The sequence below is a fragment of the Gavialis gangeticus genome, unplaced genomic scaffold (assembly GCF_001723915.1).
Source record: "Gavialis gangeticus isolate Ggan-Ray unplaced genomic scaffold, GavGan_comp1, whole genome shotgun sequence".
Taxonomy (NCBI): domain Eukaryota; kingdom Metazoa; phylum Chordata; order Crocodylia; family Gavialidae; genus Gavialis; species Gavialis gangeticus.
In genome coordinates this window covers 48,040,826-48,049,651 of record NW_017729031.1, presented here as the reverse complement: position 1 = coordinate 48,049,651, position 8,826 = coordinate 48,040,826, and positions in this window count along the sequence as shown.

The window sequence follows — 8,826 nt, the reverse complement described above, 5'->3', positions numbered from 1 at the left end:
CGCCTAAACTTCAGTTATTCTAGTTACATCTTAATCATGTATGTATCAGTTTTAGTTTTGAATGTTACCCTGGTTTGGAGGTTTAATATTACATTGGATGCACATTGTTGTAGATATACAGTAACAGTTTTTATCTCTTCCTTTTCCAACTAGGTCATTCTACCAATTTTGTGGTAACAGTACTATTACCCTCAAAAAGACCAAGTGACTACTGGATATCAAAAGTATTCTCAAGCTTTCCATAGATGTCACAGTAGAGGAGATTTGCAGGAATAATAGATGGGTAGCTTAGCAGAAGTTTTATAGGAAGCTCCTCACAGGAATGAGGAATAACATGTGAGGATGCTTTTTATTTGTTTTCTCCCCCCAACGTACCTTTTGGTGTTAGCTGCCAAGTAGAGGAGGCTGGCAGCACTGGCAGCTCAGGAGTAAGAGTTGATCTCTCATGGCTGAATGAAGAGAATGATACACTTCCAAGGAACTTGGAAATGAAAGCAAACAGTTTTTATTTTTGATTTTTAAAAAAGAAAGGCCAGTGAGAGCGCACTTAGCTGTTGAAGTGATGGTAGAAAGCTTTTTTGCTGCAGCATTTTGAATAGATGTGATTGGAGGCGGGGTGTAGAAATGGCACCTATCAAGCCTCAGAAAAGGCTGTTGCAGTGGTAAAGGTGTCCTAGTTCATCTGGGAGGCATTTTGGGCACCTATACATGTGATGGAGCTCTGCTCCAATGCATGCTAATTAGCATGTCAGAGCAGACTTGGTAGATTCTGCTGGAGTGTGCTAATTAGTGCACTCTAGTAGCCTCTGTATTGTATTTTTAGTGTCCCCGCATTTCAAAATGCTGGTGGGGGCGCTTTAGTTAAAGCACTCCTGCTGCCATTTTGAAGTGCGGTACACTGAAAACACATGATGCTGTGGGTGATTTACAGTGCCTCTAAGAGCCACTCTAATTAATGTGCCCCCTCCTTCATTCCAGAGCTTGTGTATAGACACCTTTAGCTCTCAGGTTGGGGATAAGTATAGAAAAGATTATTGTAGACTATGTCCTTGTTTTTTAAGAGTCTACAAGACTTGGACATGAGGACCTAGAAAGGGGTCAGAGTAACTTTGAGATTTTTGATCCTGGGTGATGGATCTGATACTGTAGACATCTAGTATGCTGAAGAGAGGTATTGGAGAGAGTTTTGGATGTGGAGATGATATGGAAATCCTGTTTTGTTTTGTTTTTCTGATTTGAAAAAAAAAAAAAAAAAAAAGTCCTCAATTTTCAAAATAAACCCCCCCCCCAAAAGTCACATTTTTCTGAGATTAAAATGCAATTATTTCATTTTAATTACAGAAATATGTTGAATTTGGGTTAATATTTTTAAATTTGATCTTTTTTCATCCAAGAATACCAGGATCCCTGGAGATGAATGGTCAGGCAGGACTAGTTGCTAGATTTATTTTGCCGTCTTAACTTGAGTTTCTTTTTACTATGTTATAAACTTATTTAAAAGCTACTAACCATACTGTAGAGAAGAATGCTATCTTAATTTGTGCCTTTTCCAGGGAGAAATGTATTTGTTTTGTATAATTAAATTTTAAAAAGTCACAGGAATAACTTGTATTAGGAAGAGCTTTCTGACTATGAAGGTAGTCAAATATTGAAACAAGGTATGTGACGCTGTGGAATCATCATCAGCATTCTTGAAAGCTTTCAAGAGCAGGTTAGACAGAGACTTGGCTAGAATGGCTGAGTCAGGAATTATCCTTACTTGAGAGGAACTGAGCTGGATGACTTTGGCTAAGAACAGACTGTCAAAAAGCCCAAGGCTGAATCAATTCAGTCTTTACAGTTAGTTTAAACAAATGGGATATGGACAGACATTACACACAAACCAGTTTAAGTGATCAGAAATTGGTTCAAACCAGTAATCAAACAGATGGTCAGTGCACATAAGCCAGTTTGAAAAAAACCTGAATTAACTGATTTGGTTCAAACCAGTTTATGCAGTGTCTGTTTCAGACCCTGTGCTGGTTTTAGATAAACCAGACTCCCCCAGCATCCCAGCATGTTCTCTGGGCTGGGCAGGGCTCTCTGCTCCACAGCAGGGCTGGCCTGGCCCCTCCCCTCCACTCCCTGGCTGGAGTTCAGCACAGACCTGCAGGCAGAGCAGGGTCTGCTGGCTTCCCCCTGCCCCCCCCATCCCCTCCTTTCACCGCTGCTGCTTAAGCAGAGATCCCTGCCTCCTCTCTCCCACAGCAGGGACCATAGCCAGCATGTGATATGCTAGCTAATGCCCATAGGTGCCTCTGGGTGTCTCTCTCCAACTTCACTGAGAAGCAGATGGAACAGTGACCACTTAGGGCTAACCAACAGGTCAGATGGTAAGTTGTTTAAGAAGTTTGAAGTAATGTGGGGAGAGGTTATTGTTTTGCTAATCAGGTGATAAAGACCGTTATCAGCCCCTCCCACCCCCCTTGCCTGTCAGTTTGCTGCAGGCAGTATAAATAAGCAGGGAGGGAGATTGAAAAGCTCCCATCATCAAGAGATGCATGCGCTGTACATGCCCTGTGTACCTCAGAGTGCTAACCCGGGGCTGGGGGCTGGCAGCACTCCCACCTGTTGGGAAAAAGCCAGGCAGGCAGCCCTCCCTAATGAGAGAGTCCTGCTGGAGCCTGGCCATGCCCCCCTCAGCTCAGCTCCCTGTGAAGGGAAGGGAGGGCTGTTCTAGCGCCCCCTGGCTTCTGGCCTGAGCCACTGCAGGCATGTGCCTGCATTTCCTCAGTCCAGAGAGAATGCCTGTCCAGTTTCAAACTAGTTCAGCCTAGTCAGGTTAAACTAACCTGCAAAGATTGAATCAATTCAAGCTCAAACTTTTTGAATGTCTGTTCCTAGCCACAGTGGCTCTGTTCTCTGGCCTGAGTTGTGGCTGGAGCTGCATCTAGGTGCAGCTGCTCCCCTGTTGCTGCATAGTTGCCCCTGTACACTCCCTCCCTCCTATCCCTATACCATGCAGTCTCTGAACCTGGGTTAACCATGGTGCACAGGGCAGTGCCAGCTCCTGCCAGTGCTGATTTTGTGGTGTCAATCAACTGCAGCTGATAGCACTCCCCCTCCCCCATTTATGCTACTGATAAGGGTTGGGTTTGTTTTTTTTCCTTTTCTGTAGATGGCAGTGGAGACAACCAACCTCTGTAGAGAGTGGTGCTGATGTTGTTCCATTAATATTAAAACTCCTCTTTTTCTAGTCATTTGAAAGCTGACATGCATCTCTTCAGCCAAGGGAGGGCTTAATTTTATACATTTTGAAATACATCTGACTGAAGTTTTTATAATTAAACAATTTTTTGCTGTTGTAATGGTTTTATGCTTTTGGTCTTTTCTTTCTATGAATATCTCACTTTATCTGAAGATGTTTATGGTGTATCAAAATTCATTAATCTCTTTCATTGGGACCCTACAAATTAAGTGCAATTAAGGATCTTCTTTAATTGCAGAGCAGGTCAGGTATGTATGTGTATTCTTAGGAATAGCTCAGTGACTACATTGAAATTACTCATGTGGCTGTGGAGAGCGGGATTTCTTTCTTAAGGTACTAGTCAAGTCTGGGCTAGCAGTTTTCTGCTGCAGTATCATTCAAATTCCTACTTTTTGTGGTTGTGTTTTACTATGATTTGATTTGTATATTTACAGAAAAAAGGCCATTTAAAAGGGGTATGTGTGAAGCACCTACTTATTTGCAAGCTTAGGTTGTTACAGAAACTATCGTAGAAAAGACAGTTTTCTAAAAACGCTAGATTTTTGTTCCAAGTCAAGTGGTGGCTTAGTTTAAAGCTGCATCGTTTGGGTGGATTTTTTTGTTTTGCCTTTGTTTGTTTTTACTTTTTGTTCACAAGGACTGTATCTTCTTTCTGAATAAAAGTATAATTCTTGACCATCTGGGATTGCTCCTCTAAAATATCAAACATTTAAAATCCTTTGCTATAAGGAGAAAGCTTAATTCAAAGTTTGTAACTACTTTTTGGTGAGGGAGGGTGTGGAAGGGAGGGGCATGTGTGCACACTTGTCACATTTTTGTATATAATGGGATTTTGCTAAATCTTTTAAGCAGAGGGAATACATCCAACAAAATGATGTGGGTTATTTTTCCTTTTTAATTCTTAAAGTGAAGGAAAACTAGGTACTCCTTTTTCTTTTTTTCATGATTGCCTTTGTTTGTTAAAATGCATAATTAAGTTTTGTGTTTTAATGGAGACCCGATTTAGAGCCCTTCAGGAAAGGTACATATATCGAGTTCCAAATGAAAGGCTGTTACAGGCAGTGAGACTACCTATATGTATTTGGTAGAATCCCTCTACAAGGAAAGAAGAAAAAATGATCAGTTTGAAATGCCCTTGTATAAATATTTTTGTGACTTTGTAAAAATAAAATACAGTAAAAGCCATATTATCCGGCACCTTACAAACTGGCATGCTCTATTAACTAGCATGCCAGTTTGTAAGGTAAAAGTGAAACAGGAAATGTCCACTGTAGCACTTCTGGTTTTGCCGAGCCCCCACGTCCCGAGGCAAAACAACCTGCGCTGCCGAGCCCCCACGGCCCCGGACATAGCAGCCTGTGCAGGGCTCCGCTCCCTGTCCCCTGGCACACTGATGCAGCGGGAGGGGCGGCGATGTGGTGGGAGTGGCGATGGTGCACCAGACATGGAAGGAGAGGCAGCGGCCCGAACAGGCAAAGACGCCTGTTCGGGCCTCTCAGATAACCAGCATATTTGGTTATCTGGCACCCCCCATTCCTCATGGGTGCTGGATAACAAAGCTTTTTCTGTACCTTCTGTAATCTGAATGTTTATTATTAAACACAAATCGGAACTTCTGGTTTAATCTCAAATTCTTCAGCTTCTACTTCTGTATGAGTCTTTTCCTAAAATTATAATAAGAACTTGGCCTTTTCCATGTGGTCAGAATGTGAAGTAAGGTACTATGTTTGCATCTGGCTGTGCTTGAATTCTGAGAAATTCTGCAACCAGATCAGAATGTGTTCAACATTTGGCAAAAAAAAAGTTCAGAATAGTAAACTTTCTTATCCGGTTGTAAGGAATGAATCTGTCTGTCTGTCTGTCTGTCTGTCTGTCTGTCTGTCTGTCTGTCTGTCCTTGCTTTTCCTTGAAGCACTATAGCTTTTAGACTATAAGCTAATTGAACGTAAACTAAAATACATTTTACGGTCTTCAACATCAGTCTGGATGAGGTTGATAACATTGTCTCCTTCCAGCTGACATAGACAGAGCATTGTGAAAAATTGCTATCATTGCAATACAAAACGTCTAATTCTGCTGGAAGAAACTCATTCTTTTTGTTTCTGTCCTCTAGTCTTTATGTGTCTGAGTACTGTTTAGGGGGCTTTATTTCTTTGATTTGTTTCCTCCTGCTTCTTAATAGGTTTTCAAAACTGGTTTAAGATAAACCTGGATGGATGTAGCATTAGACTTAACTGATACCGGTTAAATCGGTTTATTGTACTTCTGTCCCAGAGCCCCTTCAGATTCACATTAACTCGTAGCCCCGCAGCATCTCAGGATGCTTTGTACCTCCTCCACAAACCCCTCCCTTGCAGGTTGGGTGGGCTAGCCTTGACCCAAGCTGTCTGCTCCAGCCAAGTGAGCAGGGAGGTGTGTTCTAGCACTCCCCAGCCTCTGGCCTGAGCCACTGCAGGCATGTGGCTGCATTTACACAATCAAAAGTGTATGTCTGTTCACTTGCTTATTGGTTTAATCTATGCAGTTTAGACTAACCTATGAAGATTGAATGGATTTATCCTTGGGCTTTTTAACTATCTGTACTCAGCCTTGGAGAGGTACTTCCCTGAGTATGGCCTGCTTATGTGCTCTTGCTTACAGACCCCAATCTCATAAACATAGCAGTGAAGCTGTTCTGGGGGTATTCCCCCACAGTCTGTCCCAAGCACTGCTAGAGACAGGTCTCACCAAGTGCCTTTCTGGGTTTGCTCTGTGTGAATGGCTGGGCAGGACACTCTCCAAAAGTGATTACATGAAGATTGTTCTGAACTCTTCTTTGGTCCATCACCTTCACTGGTTCTCTGTACCCCTGATTCAAAGAGCTGGCATCCAGTTCCGCTTCTGGAAGAGGGAGTTTACGTCCTGCTGAGAATAATAAGTGCAACTTGATGTTCCAAGCAGCAAATAGCTATACTTCCATAAAGGTATTTACTGGGGCAAAAGACCGGCCAGAGGTGCCTTGGCTCTCCTCCAAAGGAGTTAAGCAGTTCCTCTGTCCCTAGTCTAGCACACAGAGACCAGAGAACCCGCAGCGACTGCTTTGCTGTTCTCTTTCTATTTTACCGAGTCTTTGAGCCCCAAAGCTCCTCTGCTGCCAACTCATAGTTTACAGATGCTTCAACCACTGCCAGAACAAGTATTAGACTCCTCTCCCAAGCTGGTTTACACCAAGAGGTTAGGAGCACTTTTTCCACTCAAATTCACAGGAGTACTTGGAATCCTCTTCTTGTCCCCATGTGGCAACCAGCCTAATAGTTCTGCTGATGTGGGGCTCTCTGAAAAACCTACTTGTGAAAAGCCTTGAGTATTGTGTTTGTATATCGGCTTGGTCACATTTGCTTTATTGGTTCAGGATAATTTAGATTTGCTCATATATTTTAATCTCTGTATGCCTGCTGATAGTATAACATATTCAGTGTTCCCAGTTTGAATGAATCTGGTTTTTTTTCTGTATTGAGGCTGTATGGAAAGATGGGTTGCAAGACATGAGGGAAGGAAGAACAATGTTCAGAGCATTGTGTTCTCTTGAAAATCAAGACTACATTATAATGCTCCATGTACTGTATGGATGAGATGGATTTGAATTGCATCTTAATTCAAAGCTTTATTACCATACCATTTTGGGGAACTGGAGCCTTGCAGTGATTTAAAGCAAGCAGCTGTTGGTAAAACTGAATGGAATGGTGACTTTTTTTGTGGTACAAGATAAATGAGCTTGCCCATCCTCCTCTTTCCATGGGTTCTCAGGGCAGTTACTTTTTTCTGCAACTGCCCCACAGGAAAGTATATATATTAATCTCTCTAAAAGAACAAGCAGGCTGAACATTCAAATCCTTTTATTTTTAATCTGATATTCTACTAGATTTTTTCCCTGTAAGTCACAAGAAAGATTCCTAAGAACTCAGTTTTGTGCTTTGCTTTTCCCCCACTCCCTTTGTTTTTCTGTCTTGACCATTCAGTGGTGACCTTCCTGGGGAAGTGGTGAGCACAGAAGTTTGAGACAATATTGTCTGATGCTTCTGATTCATGTCAGAGGAATGTGGGAGGAGCAGGCGTTAGAAAGGGGTGGGACCAGCTTATGCTCTTGATTCCCTGTTAAATAATGTGCCTCATGACCTGTTACTTGGATAAGACAGGCATTTGTAGCTCACCATTTATGCTACAGTTGCAAGAAGTAATTGTTATAAAGCATCTTAAGACCTGGTCACCATCAGGTAATTGACCAAATAAATGTTTTTATATCCTTTCCCTTCCTTTCTGCTGCTGGAATGATAGGGGAGGGAAGTACTCCCCTGTGTGTTTACACAGTGCATCTACTTCTAAATGGAAACAACAAGCTGACATGGACCAGAAGTCTATAGCCTTCACTTAATTTTGTTGCAGCCAGCTGTGCAAGTTAGGTGCAGTGAGAGACTTCGGTCCTGTTATCTCATGCATGAGTTTCCTACAATAAAAGTGATGTGTAATCAGGATGGGATGGGGATGAAGGAGTCCTGCATTTCATATTTGACTTTAAACCACTGTGCTCAGATGCATTTAATCTGGCTTCTTCAGTGTTTCCTCTGAGCAGGCAGGGAATTGAATTTGACAGTCTTGCTCTGTGAAGTGCTCATGAGAGCCAACCTCTTGCCCAGTTTAACCATCTGTTCCCTACAATTGCACAAAAAGAACTGACTAGGCAAGTGGTAGAATGTCACTTCATGATATGGCCATGTGTGACTGCCCCTGAGTATACTTAACTTGCAAAAGAGCTGATTTAGCAAATCCAGGGAGCCTGTGGGCTTTACAGTGATGCAGCCCTTAGGAAGACTTAAACAAAATGGTAGGGTAAAAAATATCTAACACTGTTTCTTCTGTCTGCAAAATTTATGTCCCCACTCACTTGTTCTTGACAGGCTTCTAGGAAAATACATTGTACAACCTACCCTCTGTAGGTGTTTTAACTATTTTTGTCATTTTACAACATACACAATGATTATGGGGAAAAAACTTCTATGTTTTTAACATTTTCTAAAAGTACTACATGTCTATAAAATTGTTCTTAAAATCATTAGGTGAATAATTCTATGAGTCTTGGAAAATCTTAATTGCACAGAAATGTGCAAAGAATTCTGATCTGTTAAGCACACGTGTTTATAAATTTTAATGCCACTTCATTTTTATTGATGTCTTTGACCACACCTATGGTATATTTTGGAGGAATCCATTTTTCACTGTGTGGTGTTTTTGTTTGTTTGTTTATTTAAACCAAACGGAAAAATGCTTTGCAGAACCAGAAATCAGTATGTTACTATGTGAGCTTCACTAAGCACGGTGCTGAATTGGAGACAGGAGATTTATTTTGAATCGCAGAAGACATTGTCAACTGTGTTTTTTTCAGTAGAAAAAGAACATAGTTACATATTCCCATCCTTCATTTATGGCTATAGTATGTCCTTACTTCTCCCCCCACCTCTCTCCCACCTCCAGATTTGGGTAGCGTGTGTGCTTATCTCAATTATTTTTTTAAGTTCTCAACCACTTCCTCCTCCCTCCCCCCC